The sequence below is a fragment of the Natator depressus genome, chromosome 5, assembly GCF_965152275.1.
Source record: "Natator depressus isolate rNatDep1 chromosome 5, rNatDep2.hap1, whole genome shotgun sequence".
In the NCBI taxonomy this organism is placed as follows: domain Eukaryota; kingdom Metazoa; phylum Chordata; order Testudines; family Cheloniidae; genus Natator; species Natator depressus.
The window spans coordinates 51,236,878-51,261,920 of NC_134238.1; the positions used below are offsets into that span (position 1 = coordinate 51,236,878).

The 25,043-nt window shown below is 40.9% G+C and overlaps 1 long non-coding RNA gene across 2 annotated transcripts in view; it reads right to left on the reverse strand.

Annotated features, from left to right (window-relative positions):
- Positions 1–8,951: 8,951 nt before the first annotated feature.
- The window catches only part of LOC141987457 (uncharacterized), a 46,830-nt gene continuing 30,738 nt past the window's right edge, over positions 8,952–25,043 (reverse strand). Inside the window, exons 2-5 of one of the 2 annotated variants that reach the window (XR_012639532.1) lie at positions 22,469–22,549; positions 13,233–13,287; positions 10,801–10,915; positions 8,952–9,265 (exon numbers count right to left, since the gene is read on the reverse strand). This is a non-coding gene — a long non-coding RNA (uncharacterized LOC141987457). Of the gene's footprint in view, positions 9,266–10,425; positions 10,916–13,232; positions 13,288–22,468; positions 22,550–25,043 lie in introns of those variants that run through there. The other variant, XR_012639531.1, reaches the window with a different exon arrangement.

The window sequence follows — 25,043 nt, forward strand, 5'->3', positions numbered from 1 at the left end:
AATGCTACATGTCCAAGCTAGCGTGTCTGTCTACAGTATGTGCATGTGTTATGTTGGGTAACAAGACATGACAGATAGGAATGCTTGATTTCTCAGCAGGTACAGCAGATCGGCTATTTATTTATTTTAGATCTGTTTGCATGAAGATACCATATGTGCCTCATTCAAAAATAAAGGGTTTTTTTTATTAGTGAAATTTAATGCAAAAGTTTCTCCATTTCATTTTGGGTGATGGAAATAAAGGGAGGCAGGAAAGCAACTGAAAGAAGGGCATAGCTGGGGCCCTTTTGTTTGTATGTCTGAGGATAGCTAGGATAAAACACCAAAGGACATCTATATGTAAATAGCTAGACCAGCTAATATCTGAATATACTTGACACTTTTAAAGGTTTAAATATGTTTTACAATTTTTATTTGCACAATTTTCAAGACCATGGCCATTTCTGCATTTAGCCATGCAACAATGTGAAAAGCCACATTTGCACAATATTTTGTGCATGTAAACTTCCAAGATGAGGCAGAATAGGTAGAGAGGCCATACTTAAAACTGACCTTTTGTTGGGAGAGGCAGAGTGAAAAAAACTAATTATTTATACAGTCACTTATTCCTTACACACACGTACTATGTACAGTTATCTTGTGCTGAGAGAGAAGAGGCGGGAGGAAGCAATCAGGAGGGGAGTGAAGAGAAGACTAGGTGTAGCAGATGGTGGAGGACTGGGTGACAGAACATCAAGCTTTAGGACATTTTACTTCGGATGAGGCACTGAGTTGAGATATTATACTAAAAGCACACACGTGAAAGAGGATATACATGGATTCAAGCCGTGCACAGAGTTCATGACAAAGTGGATGAACCTCAAGAGCAGCTAAAAAGGTGTGCACTCAACCTTGCAGGTAGGTGCCAAATCCTATGCTCACCCAAAGTGCAAGGCCATCATAGTTAGCATCAATAAGTGCATGCACCCATGGCACAGGGGAAGAACCTGGGGCTCGGGCCCCATCAGGATCGCTTCCCACTGTTATCAGTATGTAGTGAAAGCATTACTGATGTGATGGGAGCTGGTTGTGCAATTGCACACAATCATAGGGCTAAAGGTTATCAAACATGTTTAGCAGTATCAAGCAGGAGCAACTAAAGCAGCACAAAGCTAGACTTTCTCCATAAGACACTACCATAGATGGATCAGAGAATAATGGGAGTTTGGTTGACAGATTATGATCCTGATCCCGTATCCAGCCCAACCTCAGCATTTGAAAATGCACCACAAAAAAGTCATACCCAACTTTGACACTGTTTTCACTTAAGCAAAAAATTATCCATAAAACAATGAATTTTCATGAAAGACCTATTCCCACAAAGGGGTGAATTTGGAGTGCTCTCAGTTTCAGTATGAATATTTTGTATAAATACACTAAAGAGCATAGTAAAAATAAAGTACACTAAACATCAATAATGACTAGTTAGCTAAAATACAGTACTGGGCCAAAATCTGGTCTCATTTTAATGGGTGGTAGCTTCCAATTCACCCCATTCCTGAGAGGATACTCTCATGAGAAACACATTGCATGACATAACAGGAAATTATTTCTGGACAACAGTGGAGGATATAACTAAGCCATTTCAGACATTTCTAACACAATGAATATATATTAAATTATATAAGAAATATGTGTGCATTAACATTTCCTTTTCTATTTTGTGCGGATTGAAACTCTTCTTCCATAGGTGGGCTTATAAATTTGCCAGGGTTTTGAGTTCTGACCAGTTTGCAGCATGTTATATTCAGGCTGTATGATCTCAACAGGACAGCACAGAAAGGGAACAGACACAGAGGATCAGAAGCAGTCAGGGAACATTAACTGCATACATGCATAATTATTACTACAGTGACCTGATGGAAATTCTGCAAGGAATTCAGAACGTGACTGTGTACAAGGAACATTAAGAATCAAGCCTTTCTTGATCTGTTTTGTGTTTCCAGACATATTTTATCAAGATGATATAATAAATAATATAAATAAATACTAATTCATAACAATATCTTGCATTGTGATTGGACCTTTTAGCAGAGGATATCTGGGAATTTTGATAATGAAAAAGCACTATAATAATATATAAAATCAAGCTGAATATCTCCACATTGTGGCCCAGACAAAACAATATAAAAATCACAAAAGGGAAGATTAGGGTACTCCAACTGCCACAGTCCACACTGTGGACTGTTTTGTGTATTGATTTTGAACTATTATGAAACTATTGTGACAAATTAAGGAGGAAGAACACCAATGCACTTTAATTGTTATGATTCCATTCCACACTATGCATAATGTATACAAATTAAATGTTGTGTGACAATTTAATATGATTGACAGGTCAGATTTGTAGACTGTAGATTATGGAGTTTCATTATATGCTGAAATTAATAAAACACAATCCACTGATCCATGGTTTTATAGCAGCCTGTCTCAGTCTAAGGTCAAACTAGAAAAGTTTTCTGACAAGTGCTGTAGGTCTGATTCCCTGCTTTTGATGTCAATTAGATGTTTAACTAAATAAGTATGATATAAGGAAGCAGATACTCCAAAAGAAAAATGTAAAAACTACTAATTAAAAACAAAAGTTATGGTAACATAAGTGTCTTTAAGTTTTGCAATAATCCTTCCAGTACTTTTGCATCCCAAAAGACTCCAGATGTGACCAGCCACTGCAAAATGGTAAGTTGTTTATCAGCATTCTACACTGCAAACTGGCACCTGTAATTTCACTCTCACTTTGCATCAGCAGAATTAAGATACCTAGAAAAACCCTACCAAGACAAGTTTCTGTGTATTAATGTATAAACACCGATAGTAAAATGTCCATTCTCAAGGTGAGGTGCACAGCATCAGATTATTCTTCCTTTTCTACTAGTCATGTGTACTATGATAGAAATGCTTTTTTCTGTAGGATCTTAAGGGTAACTGTCTCAAGCAAAAAGACAAAATGAAAATATATCAGCTACTTGATAGCACTGTTATTAAACAACTGATTTTTTTCTGCTCTTTCAAAGAATATCACCCCAATTTTTATTTTTTTCTGTAGTGGCCACAGGCATCTAAGCATGGGCTCTCCCTTGCCCACCAACTGTCTTTTTGAAAATCTAGGTAACAACCATAATCCTGCAACTAATCCTGACCTAATCATGCAGCTTTTACTTGTGTGAGTAATCCTTATTCATGGAGTAGTCTCATTGAAATTATGGGATTGGGTCCTACATAAGTATAATTACGACTAGATGTTATTTTAAAAAACCAAAACCCCTGCCTACGCATACCAAACACTTGTTACTCCTTACTATTCTGACCTATTTACATCTTCACTTTATCCTGGAACAGGGAGACTTTTGCTGGGTTGCTTGTTTTTAAAAACGGCCACCAGCTTCTTCAATTTGTTTCACTGTTTTGAATATCACCAGTGATGAACTCTACAAAAGAAGCCACGCTGTACTCAAATGGCAGATATCTTTGTAGAAAGTCACCTCCTTGTTTGTGCTAATTAATCTGATAAAAATACAGCTGGGTTATGTAAGATATTGTAAAATTCTTTTGCTCTTTGACTCTGCACTCTCACCTACAATTAATAATAATTAAATATGAACATACATTAAAATAAACTCAAAAGCCAAACAGCTAGAATTTAAGGTGGGCACAGAATTCTTAACTCCATCCTTTTGTGCATTAGTATTCTAATACTGTACATATGGCCTGATCCTGACTATTAAAGTCAATGGGAGTTTTGCTACTGTGTTCAGTTGAAGTAGAATCTGTAACCCTGATCCAAGCTTCACACAAATTTGGTGATACTACCCTGGGTTCCACTGTGCTCCATTAAGGATTTGTAATTTATTTGCTACTGTTTGCAATTTATTGGTATTGGAATGGGAATGGTTGAGTGAGTTCTAGGCTCAGCATGTAAAATAAGCTGCCCAAGGTCAGTTGAATCTTAAAAGCCTCTGTTTTTCTAATTTTTCTACAAGGAAAATATATGGAAATTGCTCTTTTGGGCAAGTTCTGCCAACTATCTCTCCCCCGATGGGTGCAATTTTGTGGGTAAGAGCAGAATGATTTCAGGTAATGTGGGTCTCTCATATGAATTACGCACACATCCTAGCTACAAATAGCATGAGGGCAGAATAAATATGTCCCTTATTGTACTTCACAGCTTAGATGGTATATACTGCAAATGGGCATTTAAACATAATAGGATTTGTATATTATGAATCTTTATTAAAACCCTCAGGCTACTGTTAATATATGGCCAGGGTTTGACATTGGTTTTTTTTTTGTTTTGTTTTGGTTTTTTTGGTATAAATTTATTGAGGATAGTGAGAGTGATACATTGCAATTCCACATTAAGGACCTGATTCAAAAACCACTGAAGTTAATGGGAGGTTTTTCAGTGACTTCAATGGGCTTTGGATCAGACTCTAAGTCCAGGATTTATAACTTGCCAAATAAGAGCCCTCTTCTTGCAAACCCCTTCTCATATACAACGCACATGTATGCAGGACTGGGCTGTTAGTTTTAAAAAAGGAACCTGGTTTTGGATGATAGGAGCTCAAAGAAATCACCCAGAGCCGGTATTCTCCCCATCCCCTCATTCCTATAACTTAAATAAAACCAAATAGATTTAAACCGATGGCTTGATTTTGTCATCAGAAAGATATGTGAGTGAGAATTGCTGTGTATCTTGTAAAAACATGCATGTGTAGAACTATTCCTGATTTTACAAGATACATGGGAATGTGTGCCTACTTACCTAAGCAGAGAAGTGAGCTCAACATTTACCAAAAAATAAATTAAAAAAATCCACCCTCTGGCTGAGACCTTGTCTGCCAAGTTTTAGTTGTGTATTCTCTTTTTCTTTCTTTTTTTGAGGCATATACTCTCCGCTTTTGCACTGAGAGGTGAATATACCCTTTTGTTTACAGTGAAGATTTAGAAACAAATTCCATTTACATCACTGAAACCCTAATGAGGCGATAAATCAGGGTAAGAATATAGTCAAGGTAACTGGATTGTACGGGTCAAAATTAAAGCAGAATTTGGCCCAATAGCTGAAAGTATAAACTAAAGACTGACCAAAGTGGAACACAAGATCAGAACATAAACCATGAATTTGATGAAGTTCAAATTCACATCAAGATCTGAACTTCATGACTGTGGCCTGTATACACAATGGGCAGAACAGAAACACCAAATCCAAACAGCCCTGGGCTTTGATTCCAAACTCCTTGGTTCTGGCCTATGTATAAAGTCCAGAAAATGAAAATGTTGACTGACTTTTAAACCAAAAGGGCCAACTAAAACCATTTTAACTTGTCTGAAAATCCTTGATGACTGGCCTAAAATTCAAAGTTCAGTTAAAATATCTTCCATATGATGGCGATAAAGATTTTTTACACTCTGAAGTGTGACATTTCCATGTAAACTATTCATAAAACAAATTGTTTTTTTCTGAAATGCACAAATAAAAATATGTTATTTTGTCAGGATATGGATGTGAAAATATTTCAAATTTTACACAACTGGGACCAATCAAGCAGTACTTGTGCATTGACTTCATTCTGAGTTTGGGTGTTTAAAGGCTGCAGATCTGGGTCTAGTGTTTAAAATAGCACATTTTTTTAACTTAGGGCATGGCTACACTGGAAACGTCAAAGCACTGTCGTGGGAGTGCTCCCGTGGCAGTGCTTTGAAGTGTGAGTGTGGTCACGCGCGAGCGCTGGGAGGTAGCTCTCCCAGCGCTCCTGGCAATCCACCTCCACCAGGGGATTAGCTCTGAGCGCTAGGAGCGTGGCTCCAAGCACTTGAAGCCTGTCCACACTAGCGCTTTAAAGCGCTCTGACTTGCTGGGCTCAGGGAGGGGTGATTTTTCACACCCCTGAGCCAGCAAGTTAGAGCGCTATAAAATGTAAGTGTAGCCAAGCCCTTAGCTAAAATGTAATGTGAATTCACTTTTTGTTCCTTAGAATTATTCCTTGAGAAAGAAAGATTGCAGTTGGTATCATGTTGTATGTAACTAGGTAATGCTTAGCATGTTGTTTTCTAGGGGCATTGCTACACTTGCAGATGTAGAGCGCTGTGAGTTAAACCTGCCTTTGTAGAGCACAGTAGGGAAAGCGCTGCAGTGTGTTCACGCTGACAGCTGACAGCGCACTGGCATGGCCACATTTGCGGCACTTGCAGCGGCACTGGGCGCAATGCATTATGGGCAGCTATCCCAGCATGCAAGTGACTGCAACGTGCTTTTCAAATGGGGGTGGGGTAGAGTGTGACGGGGGGTGTGTTGTGTGTATGGGGGGGAGAGAGAGTGGGTTTTTGGGGTGCTGAGAGTGTATCAGCATGCGGTCTTGTAAGTTCAGACTCCTCCTCCCCCCTGCCCGCCTCTCTCTCACTCACTCAAAGCAAACAATAAATGGTTGCTTTTTCTCAGAGCTGATAAGCAGCTGGCTTCTCCGAAACGGAGCTTTGAAAGGGCATTTCCTCATTCCTGCAGCCAATTTCCAACAATGACAAGAGTGGCCGCTTGACTTAAGGGGATTATGGGATGTTTCCGGAGGCTGATCAGAGTGCAGTAATGCAACACCTCGTTCACACTGGCGCTGCGGCGCTCCAGCGGGGGTGCAGCAAACGTTATTCCACTCGCCGAGGTGGAGTACCAGCAGCGCTGTAGCTGAGGAGTCAGAGTGCTCTACATGCCTTGCCACTGTGGATGGGTAGTGAGCTAGTGTGCCCGGGGGTCCTTTATTGCGCTGTGACTCACAAGTGTAGCCAAGCCGGAGATATTGCATTTTTCAGTTTCTAAGAGTGTGCTTTCTGCAGAAGCAGCTGCCATTTTGAGAGCTGAAGATGATGCAACATATGTTACAAAAGAGATACACTGCTCTCCATTTCTCTTTCACAGACACTTTACTTTTGTCTTTCTTGATTAGTTGTTTTCCTTTCATAAAAATAAAGGTAATTTAGACTGGAAGAACACAGTTTCTCAGTAAAACAGAACCGATAGCTAAAAAGCTGATAAAAGCCTCTAAGACCCTAGCCTCTTATTTGCCAACTTGGGGCATTGGCTGAAATGGGAATCTTAAGTGAGCAGAGACTGCAGAATCAGACCCTCACCTGTTTAGCTGTAAGCAACTTATCTTTTTATTGCTATTCTATGGAATACTTGCCTAAATATTAAAGGAAATAAAATATCAGTCACTAAAACAGTAGTTGTTTTTATTGGAAAATATTAAAACAAATAGTAATGTTATCATATATAAACTTTAATATCAACCTCCAAGAGGAAAATGATTTCTGATAGTTAGTGGAAACATAACATGAGGAACATTTTGTCTTATAAATAATATTAATACTGAGATGATGCAAGTAGTGAGATTGCCTAATTTAATTTTGCTGACAGAACACATAATGAGAATCTATGGAATATACAGTATAAACCCATTGTCTTGTAAGCAAAGCTAACGTCTCCAAACTGCACAGCAGCAAGTCCATGATTTAATTGTGAAGCTCTTCCCTCATAGGCAGCATTAATTCCATAAACCACGGATGTTAATTATGTTTATATTATAGAGACACAAACTTAATTGTTATCTCTTTTTTTAAAAAGGTGAACACAGACACTTATCAAAATATCTATTTAAATTTTCAAAGCCGTAAGAGGGAATATACATGTAGATTAAAGAATTACAAATAAATAGATTTTAAAACCAAAATGTTTGGGAATAATCTCCTCCTTCAGATATGTGACAAGACAGAAGTTCAAAGTTCTCTGTTTTCTTTGACTTTGAACATTTTACAGTTTCTCATGTCCTTGTAAACATCTATTGACCCAACAAAATCGCAACATACAGCAACATTTGAAACAGGTGGATTTTAACACTAGCTTATGTGAGAGGCAGAATGCAGGGGGAACAATAATAAATTTAAGAAAGTAAAATTTGCTGCAGATACTTAATATTCAGAATTCTCAAGCTTGTTGGTTAGTTTCTGACTGGACAAAAAGGCCATTTATATATTTGTGCTCTCCAGTGCTTAGAGTGAACTGAAAAAAGTGTGTGTGAGGGGTGGGGTGGGGTGGGGTGTCTACCTGGGAGCAGCAACTTTGGTAAGATAGTGCTTAAAGTATGCCTTTTAGCAAACCAGCTTAATCCCCCCCCCCCCCCCCAGCCCCGCTTTCTTTCTTGGGCTGTTTGGGGTTTTTTTTGTTTGTATGTTTGGGAGGGGAGGGGAGGACTGGGGGTGATGGGGGTTGTTTTGGCCTGCTCTACCCTTTTAGCACTGGTACTCCCTCATTGAATGATAATATAGTAAAACGTAGAATTAGACATCCAGTGCAAATACTCATATTTATGAGTTCAAAATGGACTTTCCACAAATATTTGCCAATATTTGCTTAAAACGTACTGTTTCTATAAACATTCCTGTCAGTAAACTTATTAGTTAAAATATTTACAGAAAGCAAATAAAAGGGGGCACACACATGGCCAAATCAAATTCAACTTTCTGTCCTAGTAAATACTTGTGGAAACATTTTTAAGTATGTTCCCAGCTCTGCTAAGTAATGTGAGTTTCATTGTATGAGACCCAGTGATAAACCAACGAATATATATTAGAAACCTGCAAAAGTTTCCCAAAATAGCTTTTCTGTATAATTACACACACACAAACTACCTTAAAAGAACATTATAAAGGTTGCAGAGTCAAGCACTCAAAAGCTAGTAAATGCCAGAATTTAAAGTTACCTGTGTACCTAAATTTGGCTCCTTTGGGCATATACGTTATGATACTAATTACACAATCAGATACTACTTTTTCCACAGGACCCCCTGCTTCATTCAGTGCACAGAATGGCTTACAGTCACTTAATGAGTAGCTATTCAATAGTTTGTTTCATCCCCATTGTTTAATGTATGGCCCTAGGCCTTATTTACTGCACACTATTCAAATCCTGCTCTGAAGACAGAATTATTCATTTCTGTAGGTGCTTTTCTATGCTCCGATCCCTGTAGTATGAGTGCTTCAAACATAACTGAATTAATTTTCACAACTCCCCTGTGAGGTGAGGGAGTGGTATTACCCTCATCGCACAGATAGTGAACTGAGGCACAGAGAGATTAAGGTCAAAACTGTCCACAAAATGTGGGTGCCCTTGAGGTGCCACCTTTATAAGTTCAAATCACAGCTCCCACTGACTTCAGTTATACTCAGTTTGGGCAACCTGAAAAAGAGGAACACACAATTAGTGCCCACCTGTGAAAAATTTAGTTTAAGCAACTTGACTATAATCACAAAGGAACTCTGGGGCAGAGGCAGGGATAGAATCAAATTTCCCATGGCAGCATTCACCTGTCTTACCATGAAAGCCTCATTGTCCAGCAATCCCATACCTTCCAATCCCCTTTGGTGCACTGATGATGGTCCTGGCTGGCACCACCAGACTCTGAGACCTCCTGGACTACAGTCAGAGGGACCAGGCAGACCCCGTTGCACTTACCGAGTGCATGGGACTATCCACCCCACGTGTCCCCCATCATGTGCTCCAGGACGCAAGGGCAGCCTTTCTTCCTGCTTCTCTTGCTTTCCTTAAGCAGGTCCTTCAAGAAGGTGCTCCCCATCTGCCTTTCCCCTCACACCCTTCTGAACTTATCAGACCCACGAGCCTCCTTGCCCACCCAAACACGCAACCCATACAATCTCAACACCATTCAGCTGGTCCACCTCTGAAGTATGCCCAGAAAACATCTGTATGAACTCGTGCTTCACACCATCCACCTCCTCCCAAGTGGTGGGATCCGTTGCCACCTGAAGAGGGCAAGCAACTCTGGTGGGCCAGTCTGTACTCCACTCTGGTTTCACAGCCTGCCAGAGATATTAGCAGGCAGCTCCTTCATGGAGCCACACGGGCAGGTGTGTAACTGGCATGGTTCACAAACTCCCCCGACACCTGTCCCTTATATGCCAGGATCTCCCTCTCACCACAAATCTATGTAGAGTACATAGGTGTGGGAACTAGAGGTGTGGGGTTCTGCAGCACCCCCAGGTTTTACGCAAGACTCCTGCCTGCCAGCCCCATGCCCAGGGCTCCCAGCTGCCAGCCCCAGCCTTTCCCCCAGCCCCAGAAACGCAGCCTAGCTCCCAGCCCCAGCTTTGGACGAGGGTGTCAGACAGAGGTTTCGGGGCTGGCTTTCAGCACCCCCGCTATTTAAAAAGTGTTTCAGCACCACTGGTAGACTGTGTCAGGATGTAGCCCCTGTTCTGGAGGAGCCAGAACGTCTTACTGAGATTCTTAATGCACTTCTCCTTGCACCTCCTGATCTACTCACACCCCATCATTGGCCCCATAAGTCACAGGACCTCCTCGTCAACATCTGCCTGGCACTGGCCAAGATGGCCATCTTTCACACCAGGAGGAGGAAGCTGGATGGATATGGGCATACTCTGTGACTGTGGTGCCTATTTCTGGTCCAACATTTGCTCATATCTCCAGACACAATTCCTCTGGGGTGTGTCCACTGACGCACTGGACACTTTTGAGGAGCAGTGGGGTGCTGCCCAGGGTTCTCTGCTTGGTGTCTCCCTCTGTATCCCTGATTTTTAATCTTTGATGTCACTCTTGTTGCTCTTTTCTCCTTTTTGTCCCACATGCTCAATTGCATCCTGGGCTTAGTGGCTCCTCCCCTAAGTTGAGGGAATAGGCCTTTAGACTTGTGTGGCCCTAGACCTGCCTGTCTCAGTCCTGCAAATAGTACACACCTTTGAACTTCTGCAACAAATGAGGCAGCTGTCCTACAGATGATAATCTCCTTCATTACACATCTCTGATTCACCCCACTGCAGGTCCATCCCGTGCATAGAATGAGGCAGGAATCTTGTAGAATAAATAGTATATGATGATGTAATTAAAGACTGTATCATAATGCATACACATAAAGTGGCCAAATGATGGCTACACAGACAGCTTTAACGCTGGCATTTCCTAATTTGAGGGTTTAGCGTTGCAACCTTAATAACGTTCTTTTAATGTAGCTGTTTTGTATGTAATTTCCTTGGTTTTTAAAGAGACAAAAATTAAAAAAACAAATTACATCATGTGGCATCACATCAACACACACATGCTTCCTCAGCTGGGCTGGAACCTTTAGATCCACCTCTGATGTCTCTGGCATATGAGTTCCCAGACAGCCAACACATCCTGTCTGACACCCAAGTCTGATGAAGCTTGGTGGGCCGAAGAGCTAGCAAGGGTACGGCCTCAGCCAAGGCATCACCCTGCGGATCCTTGCTTAGAGGATTGCCTGGCTCCACCAATTGTCCCAACCGTGATATTTAAGCCAGAAGGAGGCAAAGAAGTTATCTGAGCAACCAGGTGACTCACTGTTGCTGCAGCTGCATTGGACCCTGCTTGCGCCTGCTTCCTGCACTCTGTATCCAACCCTGTTCCTCATTCCTGCTCTGCTTCTGGCTCCTGCCTTGCCCCTGCCTGTGCTCTTAGTTCCCATTGCGATCCTGCTCCATGCCTGCTACCTGCCTCTCCTCCAGCTCCTGCCCTTATGCCCCATTTCCGGCCATTAGTTACCAGTCCTGCCTTTGACTCCCAGCTCTGACTTCTGACTCCAAGATTTGGTATCTGATCCCGACTCTGACCCTCACCTTCGATTCCTGGCTCTGATTCTGGCTTGACCCGGCTCTGGTAGTTGGCAGTTGACTCTGGTACTGACCTTCAACTCCATTCCCCAACCTGAGTGCTGCTTTGCCCATTAGACATGACTCCTGCTCTGACCACTAGGCCAGACCACCAATGCTCCATAACACCACCTCACAGACCTCTGCCACTTGATCTAACAAAGGAGAACAGCCTACTAATACTATCAGTTACTCTATGTGGACTAGCACTAGAGGGGGATGGGACACTTTCCCAGTGGGTTTCACAAATATATGCTGACATCAGAGGAATGGTGAGATTCAGGAATCTTGGGTTCTATCCCAGTCTCTAGACGGGATAGTGTTCTAGTGGACACGGACTCTTCTGCCCATTCCCCTCAAGCATGACCTCTCCTGCTTTGTCCCCTCCAACCTGCTCCTGTCTGTCCCGAGACAGAATGTGATAATTCAAGGTGAAATTTGACTAAGATAACAGGACTAATACTCCTCTTGTGAAAAGTGCCATGGGACATTTACATAATTACAAGTGGTCAGGAGCTTGGTTATTACCCTCATCTGACAGAGGACGCCTCTAGCAGCACAGTGCCTTTAGTGCCATGCTAAAGTACTGACTGAGAAGGGAAACTACCATTTACCAAATCAACAGTACCATCTCCTGCAATTCATATATTTTTGTCGGAAGTCTGACCAGGCCCAACTGCTTACTATGAAATCTGCTATCTAGAGTTTTTTTTTTTTTTTTTTTTTTTTTTAAGAGCAGCAGTGTTTTCAAGCAAAGAGCAAAAGTGAAGCTTTATTTTTGGGTCCATTTCAGAAAAATCACTGTTGGCTTTCATCCTACAGAAGTCTGTGAGCAGCCATGGAAATCTCTGATTTTGAGATGTTTGTGGCCTGGAAGCCAAACCTATTTTTTTACTAGCTCAAACCTTAATTAGCTCTTTGTTTATTTTGATTAACTTGTTCTGTGTTAATGGATATTTACTGAATAAATGCTGGAGAAAAACAAATATTTGTCCTGAGTCCTTTTCTTTTCCCTTGAATTTGGTGATGCATTTTTGAAGCACATGTTTCCTCCATCCTCCCTCAAACAGTGACATGCATAATCTGTACTTCTCGTGCTCACTTGGCAGAAGTAAAACAATTTCCATCTCCCACCCCTCCTATCTTTCACAAAGAGCAGTCAAATGAATTTTCACACTTCACTCAATTGCAAAAGAATTACAGGCACATTGAGAACATTAGACTCAATTTGCTTGCAGGATAATGTATTTTTGGTACAAAATAAAATTTACAGTATATAAAACTTATCTTTGTAAATGAACAATAGCAGAAGAAGGGAACATCACATATATTCAACCTTAAACATACATTTGAAAAGACAGAGAATGTCCAATGCAATAGCATTTGAAAGACAAAGGGGAAAGAACTCCTTAGTACATGGCTAAATGTGCTGTGCCGAGATCAAATAGGAAAATATGCATAGATCAAAGGTGGTACAATGCAAGGCATAATCTAACACTCACCTCAGTTTACACAAAGATCCCCATGATGTGTTGCAGACTTATCTGTACCACTCCACTTGCCAGATGTTAGGAAAAATGCACCATAAGTTAAAAACATCAAGGTATGCTTTGTGGTGCCCCAGATTACATAGCCTTTTTAACTTACTATGGAAACCCTATAGCCCAATAATGGAGCCTGTTCTACTCACGGTGAATATGAGTGTAACTGTCCTTTATATGGAGAAGAGAATGGAACCTAAAGGAACAAGTGTAATAATTTTACACACAAAAAATTGACTCAACTCACCCCCATAAATTACTTTATACGCTCATTACATTATTTTCAGTCTGTATACCAAGCAGTCTTAAAATATTTGGACACTCTAGTCAAAGTTAATATTTGTACATTCAGCCGTAGAAATTAAATCTCAGGGCAGCATATCGCAAATGAAATGAGATATTCAACATTAGTGCACTCACAATGTGTACACAGAAGTCTTCCTCTTGTCTCTGTAATCTGTTCAGATGCACATGGAGCAATAGGGACATTGACTCTCTATGGAGAATTAACATTTCTCCTCGATAGGTGAAAGCTCACTGTGACAGATAAGACAATATCCTGGACAGAGCTTATTGAATTAAGTTTAAGTATTTTAGGAGTTCACTGTATTAAAAATGCAAATGTTGAGGGATTGCATGTAATTCCACAGGAGAGGGGGACCACAGACCTCCAGGAACTAAGAACAGTAGGGTGTGGTTAGGCAAATTCACTCAGATTTTAACACCTGCAGAGAGCTACCGCTCCCTGGAGAGAAGCTCACATATAGTGGTTCAAACTGGATTCTCCAGGGACCATCAGACAAACAAAAGGACTTTTGTATAAATAGCCTAAGTTAAAACTGACTCTGGATCTTCTTTCTGATCCAGCAACCAGACAGGCCTTCTTAGGAAAGGGTTGGAAGGACTTTGGTCTATTGAGGCCCTATAAGACTGAGTTCTCATTCTCAGCAAAAGGAATGATAAACTGGTAACCGCTGGAAAACCCCTGGGTGGGGCTTGAAGAGTGTTCACTGGCCAGAGTGCTTGTTGGAGTGATTTCTGATAAGGTTATTAGCATGCATGTAGGTTGTTCTACTGTTTTTAATGTTTTCTCTGCAATCTTTCACCTTAAGAGTAAATGTGTTTGGTTATAAAGGGCTGTGTGGTAATCTAACTGTGGCAATTACAGCATGTACCATGTCTGAGGAGAGAAGCGAAGCAGGCCTGTTTAGGCAGCCTGTCTTTTGCTGGGGGTATAACAGTATAGTCAGGAGATTGTGCAGCCTGGAAATATCCCAGTCAGGAGGCAGGGATAGAGATGCATATCTCTACCCAAGAAAGGTGAAAGCAGAGCAGCTTGGAGCTGAGAGTGGGTGCTGTCACTGGATCACAGAGAGGCAATAAAGGTACAATTGCCCTGAACTGTTGCACCCAGCACAGCTTTAGTTTTCCATGGAACACTTAGATGAGGTTGCTAAGGTGCAGCTTTCTAAAGAAGTATACAATACAGTCTATAAAAAATTGTATTTCACAAACAAATGCAACATGTCACTTCAATATATGTTATATAACAAAAACTAATGATGTTATATCTGAAACTTAATAGTATTTTATACTTTCATACTAGAGTTATCTTGGAAAAAAAAATCCCACACACCAAACCAACAAAACCAATGGAAACAGTTACAGCATTTAGATACTCTACAGCTGAATGAGAGCAATTATTAAAGTTTATGATTAACTAGCAATAGAAAAATCACATTTGACTATTGTTATCAAAATTACATTGAAAATTAAATGTTGAACAATTTTTATACCAAATTATCTCTTTCACTGCAAAAATCTAGTGTTGTCAATGAAAACACTCCTAAGCACTACATTCATATTAAACATCTCTTGTGCATTGTTTTCCCATTGTACCTTCATGTTACACAGTCTGTTTTCACAGCTGAGATACATGAAATTGTATGAAAAACACTATGATTTAGAAAGGCAATCCAAAAGCAAATGAATACTGGGATATATATATTTGTAGAATAGGGTATCATAGTATACTTGCCTTTTTATATACCTTTTGCTATTTTTCCAGGATCAGAAACCCAAGAAGTTTTTTTATTTTTTTATTTAAGGGTATGTGGAACAGGTTATTAGATTTGGGCTGGAGTGATTAAATAGGTGAAAGTGGAAAGATGCAGTAAAGCCATCATCTGTTGGGTTTTAAACAGTTTCTCTGGAGACTTATATTCCTGCCTAGTCTATTACTGTATGGCCCTATGCAGCAAACTCAATTTGGCCTAGAAGAGTAGATTGACTTATTTGCCTGAATTCACTGGTGGCTCCTGTTGTTCTAGGTCAGTTATTAAAGAGTATGGTAGCCCTCCCCCCCGGCAGACACAAGACCACGGTTTGAGCTGCTTGCAGAACCCTTCTCCTGTTTGTGGTATACAAAGGATTCTCCAAAACAAACAAAAACCAAATAGACAAAAGGGTCTTTTCCCCACGCCTTTCCCTGAGAGAGGAAAAATCAGAGTAGAAGGAAAAAAGCATACGTGGTCAGTCTTCTAGGAAGCCTTTTGGTCACCCTTTGTGGTTTGGCTTATCTACACGTATAGTGTCTTTATGCAGGATTAGGGTCTGTCTCTAGCTCCTAATTTGGGTCAACTCCTGCTTTATATCTGTTCCATGCAATCACAGAGGTGGCAAGTTCTGCAACTGTCTTCCTCTTTGCTGATCTGCCTCTGAGGTACAGCAGTCTTCTCCCTCATCTCTACCCCTTCCTGTGGGGGGCTTTCCCTTTTTAAGCTTCCTCCCTCCAGGCAGTGCAAGCCTTACAGGAGTGTCTGATTAAGGCTGGCAGAGCCTAGAAGAGCTTATTAGCCACCTCTCTACTAGGGTGAGGGTGTGCCCCCACACAATGAGGAAGAGAGGATTAATGGAAACAAGAGATGTTGCTATTCTAGTTTTTATCTTTCAATGAAACCTGCATAATGCTAGCTCAAGAAATGGTACTCCTACACAATGATTTACAAAAATGGGACATTTTCCTAACAGCTTTTCCAATCATAATTGAATGGGACTAAACTTATTTTTGATTACAGGACATTAACCTCTGTAGTGACACTAACTAATAAGATATATGTGCAGTAGATTATCATGACTAACTCCACAGGTTCTTGTTAATGCTATGAGCAGGTACCAGGCTCAGCAATTAAGCCAAGCCAACACAGTCCTTTACACATAGGAGATCCAAGTCTGAAGAGTGAATTTAACCCTGGATTTCTTGGTAAGGAGGCACTGTACACTTGCACTACACTGGATTGACCTTGGAGACATGAGCGTTTTGCACCCCTCTCTAGCAAACTTTCTGTCCAGTTCATGAATGGAAGAAGCTGCATCCAGCACTTCTTGGTCAAGTGGAAGATCACCACCATATGGGGCAATTGAAGGGAAGAGAATAAAAGATTAAAAAAAGAAATGGACCCTTCAGGATCCTCCTTCCTGAAAACAAGCAATTTAGGATCACCTATAACTCATATGCCTCTACAGCTCAAGTGTTTGGGCCTCCTAAAATCTGAAAATTAGTGAAGGACAAGAATCACAACCATGGATCAAATTTCTCAATTCTGTAATGGGTTGAGCAACATCTCCCTCCCCTGACTGAATTTGAAAAAACTGAATTCGGGGGTTGAATTCATGATCAAAATCTATTTTCACAAATGTAGGGTGTTTGAATTCAGACCGATACAGAAACGGGTCTGAGCTGTGAACAGATGGCCAGACCCTCAAGTAGTATAAGTCAGCATAGCAAGGAAGTGACTCGGGGCAGAATATTCAGATAAAGAATGGATGGAGCAAAAAAAGGACCATCACAATGACTCACAGAATAAAATGTTGTTTTAAAACTTTAATCAGAATATATCTGACATCTGAATAGTTACAGAAAAAAAATGAAGAGAAACAGCAAAAAAGATTACAAATGTAAGACTATGATGGATACTTGCAGGCATGTGTGGGGAGCACAGGGAAATCTTGACTCATAGTGAAGATAATAGATCATTTGAAATAGGTGTTGGAAGTTGAGATAACTACTTTTTGCATGGTAGTTAGTCTCAGGAGCAGGGTATAAAAATGGATAAAAACCTGTCCTTACTAAAGAAGAGTGGCGCAACACCATCCCTGCAGTAAGATTCAAAATATTTTGCTGGAACAGTGTACAGAGGCTTGGAGTAATGGAAAGGAAAAAATCTACCCTGAAGTCCATATTACTGATGTTCCAAAACCACTAATTAAGTTAATCCTTCTGAATTAATAAAGTTCTAGCAAATTGCAAAAAGTATGTTTCTTTACCTGTAGGGAGATCATCAATACCATGTGACATCTTGGTCATTGATGATTTGGGCTGAGCTCTCTCTCAAAATTCTGAGCTCTCAAGGAAGGAAAAGTACCTTGTTAAAGAGAATAACTTTCAACTTCTGGTAAGCTAGAAGAAGTTCCAGACCAACCATCCAGTAAGGCCAAATTATACACAACATGTGACTGTTTGTCAAAACAGAGGTAATTCTATTTGTCTTGCCCACTGCAAATTATAAAGATATTTAAAACTTGTTGGGTTGTTAATGAAAGAAAGTACATCTAATAATTTTACTACAGATTTATATATAGCTGTGAGGATGGAAAGATGATAACATTTGATCTTATTTCAGAGTAGCAGCCGTGTTAGTCTGTATTTGCAAAAAGAAAAGGAGTACTTGTGGCACCTTAGAGACTAACCAATTTATTTGAGCATAAGCTTTCGTGAGCTACAGCTCACTTCATCGGAAGTGAGCTGTAGCTCATGAAAGTTTATGCTCAAATAAATTGGTTAGTCTCTAAGGTGCCACAAGTACTCCTTTTCTATTTGATCTTATAAAAGCTATTTTATTTAAAAATTCCTGTTGCTGTATGTCTTGGCATTATAATGACTAATCTTTTCATTTTCTCTCTTCTTCAGGGTTGCCATAAGGCTCAGTTCTGAAGTCTTTGCCCAGACCCCACTCCATCAAAAATTCCATAGATAGAACTCATCCAGCAAGAGCTTGCCTAAGTGATGGAAAAGTGGGGGAATGAGAACAGTTGTAGTGTGTAAATACTCTGGCCTGATCTTGCCTCTATAATCAAAGAAAATGGGAGTTTTGCATAATTTAGGATTGGGCCCCCAAAAGGGAGACAATAGTCATGCAGAAAATAGTCATATAATGAGGTATAACTAGGAGTAATGGGATGAGATTAAGATAGGGAAAATGTAGGCTGAATATCATTAAAATCTTCCTGACAGTGTGCTCTATTATATTAGGGAATAATTTCATTGACCTTAGTGGGAGAACTGACTGAATAAAATCTGAGTAAAGACTGAAGAACCATGGGGCTTTATCAAAAACCCACTTATGTCAGTGGGAGTCTTTCCATTAACTTTGGATCAGGCCTATTGTGAACAGTCTAGGTATGTCACTGAAAATGGTTTAGAAACTGAAATCCTGATGGGAAATTAATCAGAGCATAAACTATTTCCCATAGTTTCTGCACACTATGTAGGCAGGGGTGTTAGACAGACAGATATTAATAACACATATCAACCGTTGTTGGTGCTTTGTGCATGTTGTTGAACCCAAAGGTTGTTTGTAGATAGCAGCGATTAAATGTACATTAATATTGACTCCATTGTGAACATAAGTTAAAGTGCTGTGAAAAAAATACTCAGTTAAAAATGAAATTCCTTAACAGCTGACATACTTTTGTATTCCACTAGGTAATCTTTAGAATTTATTTCAGTACTTTACACTGCTGTTCATCTTATTGCCGTATGTTTCTATTATCAGCAATAAGCTGGCAGTTATTCCTGTGAAGGTTGATGTTTCCCAGTGAAACTTCCATCGGCCTATTGCCCGAGTCATTGACAAGGTTGCCTGTAGTTCATCAATTTTTCGCTCACTACTAGATGAGGCTGTAGTCAATGAGGAGTAGTTGTACAGACCTATCGCATTCACATGAGAATGATTTAGCTACACTAAATAAAAGTAATCTGCATTTGTTTAACTACATTTATTAAAACCTCAAACGTGTGTGGGATCAAACTGGCTCCAGAGTGAACTTTTATTATTCACCCAACATCACAAACTCAGGCAGCTCCATCACTGGGTGGATTGTGATGGATATGGAGCTGCTCTGTAATTTATTAATACTGAATGTTGACCAGGTTATTGAGATTTTTTTGTATGACTGTGTTGGCTTAATACAACAAGAGACTGCCTGGAAAAAAAAAAGGCACAAAGGAAATAATGGCTCAAGATAAGCCACCTCTCCACAAATACTGGAGAGTTGTTAAAGACAATGCCAGGATACTAGGTTTGATGATTTTACCTCCTCTCCAACTAACCAACAAAACTGGCTTTTCCAGGATAGGAAAGGGTCACAAACACAGGAGATCAAAAGAATGAGGGGGAAAGGAGTCCAGGAGAGCTGGCTGTATTTTAAAGAATCCTTATTGAGGTTACAGGGACAAACCATCCCAATGTGTAGAAAGAATAGTAAATATGGCAGGCGACCGGCTTGGCTTAACAGTGAAATCCTTGCTGATCTTAAATACAAAAAAGAAGCTTACAAGAAGTGGAAGACTGGACAAATGACCAGGGGTGAGTATAAAAATATTGCTCGGGCATGCAGGAGTGAAATCAGGAAGGCCAAATCACACCTGGAGTTGCAGCTAGCAAGAGATGTTAAGAGTAACAAGAAGGGTTTCTTCAGGTATGTTAGCAACAAGAAGAAAGTCAAGGAAAGTGTGGGCCCCTTACTGAATGAAGGAGGCAACCTAGTGACAGAGGATGTGGAAAAAGCTAATGTACTCAATGCTTTTTTTGCCTCTGTCTTCACGAACAAGGTCAGCTCCCAGACTACTGCACTGGGCAGCACAGCATGGGGAGGAGGTGACCAGCTCTCTGTGCAGAAAGAAGTGGTTCGGGACTATTTAGAAAAGCTGGACGTGCACAAGTCCATTGCGTTGCATCCGAGAGTGCTGAAGGAGTTGGCGGATGTGATTGCAGAGCCATTGGCCATTATCTTTGAAAACTCATGGCGATCGGGGGAAGTCCTGGACGACTGGAAAAAGGCTAATGTAGTGCCCATCTTTAAAAAAGGGAAGGAGGAGGATCCTGAGAACTACAGGCCAGTCAGCCTCACCTCAGTCCCTGGAAAAATCATGGAGCAGGTCCTCAAGGAATCAATTCTGAAGCACTTAGAGGAGAGGAAAGTGATCAGGAACAGTCAGCATGGATTCACCAAGAGCAAGTCATGCCTGACTAACCTAATTGCCTTCTATGATGAGATAACTGGCTCTGTGGATGAGAGGAAAGCAGTGGACGTGTTGTTCCTTGACTTTAGCAAAGCTTTTGACACGGTCTCCCACAGTATTCTTGCCAGCAAGTTAAAGAAGTATGGGCTGGATGAATGGACTATAAGCTGGATAGAAAGCTGGCTAGATTGTCGGGCTCAACGGGTAGTGATCAATGGCTCCATATCTAGTTGGCAGCCGGTATCAAGTGGAGTGCCTCAAGGGTCGGTCCTCTGGCCGGTTTTGTTCAATATCTTCATAAATGATCTGGAGGATGGTGTGGATTGCACCCTCAGCAAGTTTGCAGATGACACTAAATTGGGAGGAGAGGTAAATACGCTGGAGGGTAGGGATAGGATACAGAGGGACCTAGACAAATTGGAGGATTGGGCCAAAAGAAATCGGATGAAGTTCAACAAGGACAAGTGCAGAGTCCTGCACTTAGGACGGAAGAATCCAATGCACCGCTACAGACTAGGGACCGAATGGCTAGGCAGCAGTTCTGCAGAAGAGGACCTAGGGGTTACAGTGACGAGAAGCTGGATATGAGTCAACAGTGTGTCCTTGTTGCCAAGAAGGCCAATGGCATTTTGGGATGTATAAGTAGGGGCATTGCCAGCAGATCGAGGGACGTGATCGGTCCCCTCTATTCGACACTGGTGAGGCCTCATCTGGAGTACTGTGTCCAGTTTTGGGCCCCACACTACAAGAAGGATGTGGAAAAATTGGAAAGAGTCCAGCGGAGGGCAACAAAAATGATTAGGGGACTGGAACACATAAGTTATGAGGAGAGGCTGAGGGAACTGGGGATGTTTAGTCTACGGAAGAGAAGAATGAGGGGGGATTTGATAGCTGCTTTCAACTACCTGAAAGGGGGTTCCAAAGAGGATGGCTTTAGACTGTTCTCAGTGGTAGCAGATGACAGAACAAGGAGTAATGGTCTCAAGTTGCAGTGGGGGAGATTTAGGTTGGATATTAGGAAAAACTTTTTCACTAGGAGGGTGGTGAAACACTGGAATGCGTTACCTAGGGAGGTGGTGGAATCTCCTTCCTTAGAAGTTTTTAAGGTCAGGCTTGACAAAGCCCTGGCTGGGATGATTTAATTGGGGATCGGTCCTGCTTTGAGCAGGGGGTTGGACTAGATGACTTCCTGAGGTCCCTTCCAACCCTGATATTCTATGATTCTAATGGGGGAAGCTTTAAAAAGGAACATTCTCTCAAGAAAGGGTGGGAATAGTTGTGCAGAGAGAGGAGCCAACCACACATCGGACCTCACTGGGGTGTCTGAAGAAGTTAGGCCTCCCTTGTGTACCACCAGGGGACAGTAAGACAGACATGTGTAGACTGTTGTTTTAAAATCCTTTTTCTCTAAATGCTTGTTTCTACTATTAAAAAGACAATACTTTGATTTTAACAATATAGTTTGATTACTGGATACCACAAGTTACAGATTCCCAAAGGGAAGAACCACAAATGCCAGAACTTAGTCAGACCTGCTTGCATAAGAACATTTCATACAGAGGATACTGAAGCCCAAGAGTGGGAGAACTGCAGAATTCCACAATGAAATAGATATAGGATTACACTTGAAAGGGTGCACTCAAGGAGGCCAGGAAGTGGACAACTTGCCCTGAGCTGTGAGGACCCATGGATAATTAATTTATGACAATGCAGCCAGCTTGTCAAATATCTGCGCCACTGGAATAATGGCTGGGAATGGCAGAGTTGATGGCATTTTCTGGACTCACCAATACCGTCACATGATCTAAAGGTAACAGTAGTAAGTGGAATCATAATTACTGAGATAGACCTTTGTGTAATTCAGTTAAAAAGATGGGGAAAGTTCCTTACTTACCATTTTTCTTATTTGCAAAGACAGATGATCTTCAAGGCTCCTTTAACATAATGAAGTTTCACCACAATACCATGGAGAACCCTACATAGGAAATTAAAAAAACTGGAGGGTAACCTGAAAGGTGGTGCTTGAAATGCTTGGTAAACATAATGTCCAGTTAGGAACAAACCATGAAAAATGTGAAAATTTTTTGAAATATTGTAATTTATTAGCTTAAAACTTCCTGGAGTTATTGAAGCCCCACAGATATTTAGATAAAATACTGGCAAGAAGTGTGGGGACTTACTACGGTCTTTCCACTTCTAGAAAAGCGTATTTTCTACCAGATGTTTGTGAAAACCAAGTGTATTTTGATTCTATTAAAACATCAGCTGTATGAGAATCTTTGTCTTCTTATAAGCCCCGCTCTTAAGTCCTTCCTCTTGATCAAATATTAAAAGGAGTTTTATTAACTAATTTAATTTTCCCTTTAGATAGAGACTAGGTTTGGATGCATCTCAGGGAAATTTCTAGCACTTTTTTCAGGGAAAGGTTTTTATGTTCCTGGAAGTTCCTAGAGCAGCAAAAGCCAGGATCCAAAGGTTTCTTTAAAATTAGCAAAAGAGCCTTGATTTTAAAGCAGAACCCAGTGAATTTCATGTAAAATATCAAAATAATTTTTTTAATGACACTGATAATTGCCATCTCCTACAAAAATAAAAGCAAACCAAATTCATTTGGAGGGATATTCATTTTGTACTCAGGGATAATTGAAACAAGATTTTGAAATTTGCAGTGATGATCACATGCATAATTGCTGCTGTCTCTGTTTTTCTGAGCTTTCAGTTTATGTCACCAGTTACCAACAATTACCATACAGGAGTCTCTGAGATACCAGTTATATAATATATTATGTGCAAGAAAATAGTACTGTGATCGTGATACCACTAACTGATTATTCTCAACAAATGCTCATATTTCAATGGTGGAGGGTAGAATTTTCAAAAGCATCTATGTAACTGAAGAGTCGAAGTCCAGTGAAAGTCAGTGGGCATGCCAAGAGTGTTAGGTGCTACTGAAAATGGGCCTTAAGCTCCTAAGTGGCCTGGGTATTTTTGAAAATTTCACCAAAATACTTGCTTTGGTAGCTCACAGTTGTTTGACCTTTCAAGGGTTTTTGATTAACAATGACATGCCAAGGGGTGAAATTCACCTCTGTTCACAGGGACAGCACAAGTAATCTGTACCACTTAAGACTTACATAAACTAGGGGTCAGCCAAAGGATTGGGGTACTGGATCAGACCCCAGGTCCTTCTCAACAGTGGCCAGCACCATATGTTGCAAAGGAAAGTGAAAGTAGGGTGACAAGACAGCAAATGTGAAAAATTGGGACGGGGGGGGGGGATTAATAGGAGCCTATATAAGAAAAAGACCCCAAAATCGGGACTGTCCCTATAAAATCGGGACATCTGGTCACCCTAAGTGCAAGAAACCCCACAATAAGCAGATATGGGGTGATCTGCCCACCATGAAGATCTCATCCTAATCCCTGCTAGCTACAGAATGATTTAAACCCTGAGGCATGAGGTTTTAAAACTCTTCAACCCTTTTTGCTAGCTTTAACTACTATAGTTTTGGGTATTCTTGTTATCCATGTAACGTTCAGTCTCTCGTTGAATAGTGTTAAATTTTTTACCTTAATGACATCATGTGGCAATGAGCTCCATTATGGCAATGAGTATGTACTGTATGAAAAAAAGTATTTCCTTTTATCTGTATTGACTTTCTCAACTTTTAGTTTAATCAACTGTCCCTTTGTTCTTGTATATGAGACAGTGAGAACATAAATTCCCAATCTACTCCCAACAGCACTTAAGCATGAAATTATCTTGCATAGTGCAAATGGAGACTACAGAACAATGTAATGGGAGGCACTCATCTCTTGAGCACCTCCGGCTGGTACATGTAATATTGTACTCCTTTTCCCATTCCTGGCACTCCTTTTAGGTTGTTAACCTAGCTTGGTGGGTCTTCAGTGACTTGGCCCTCTGGCCAAGTCACAAAGTTCAAATTAACCCCTTCCAGGATAGTGAAGAGTCAAACTGTCTATCTATCCTCACCAGGGTCTTTCACCTCCAGCTCTGGGCCCTTTAAATAGAGCCCTTTGCTCAGACTTCTAAACAAGACGTGTCCCATTCTCAGGGCTTAAGCCACCTCACCAGTGGGAACCCTGGTTTGCTTTACTACTCTGGTTCCCACTCAGGGACCCAATAAACAGCAGCCACATACTGTTCACTTCAATATGTTCCTAGTTCCCTGGCCTCTTCCCATGGGTCCCCTTATCTTCACCCCTTTGCTCAGGGTTAAAGTTCTCAGGTTCTCTTTCTCCCAGCTTAAGCAAATGCAGCCAGAACCAAACTCTGGCTATCCCTTAAGCTTCAGTGGCCAGAGAGGAGAACCCTTCCTTGCCTTTCTGATCCCCACCAGGAACTGACCTGCTGTGGCCCTGCAGTTCCTATCATCTGAGCCTGCTGGGCTCTGATTGGCTGCTTCCATGAGGCCTCTCTAGGCTGGCCAGAAGGACTCATCTTTGCT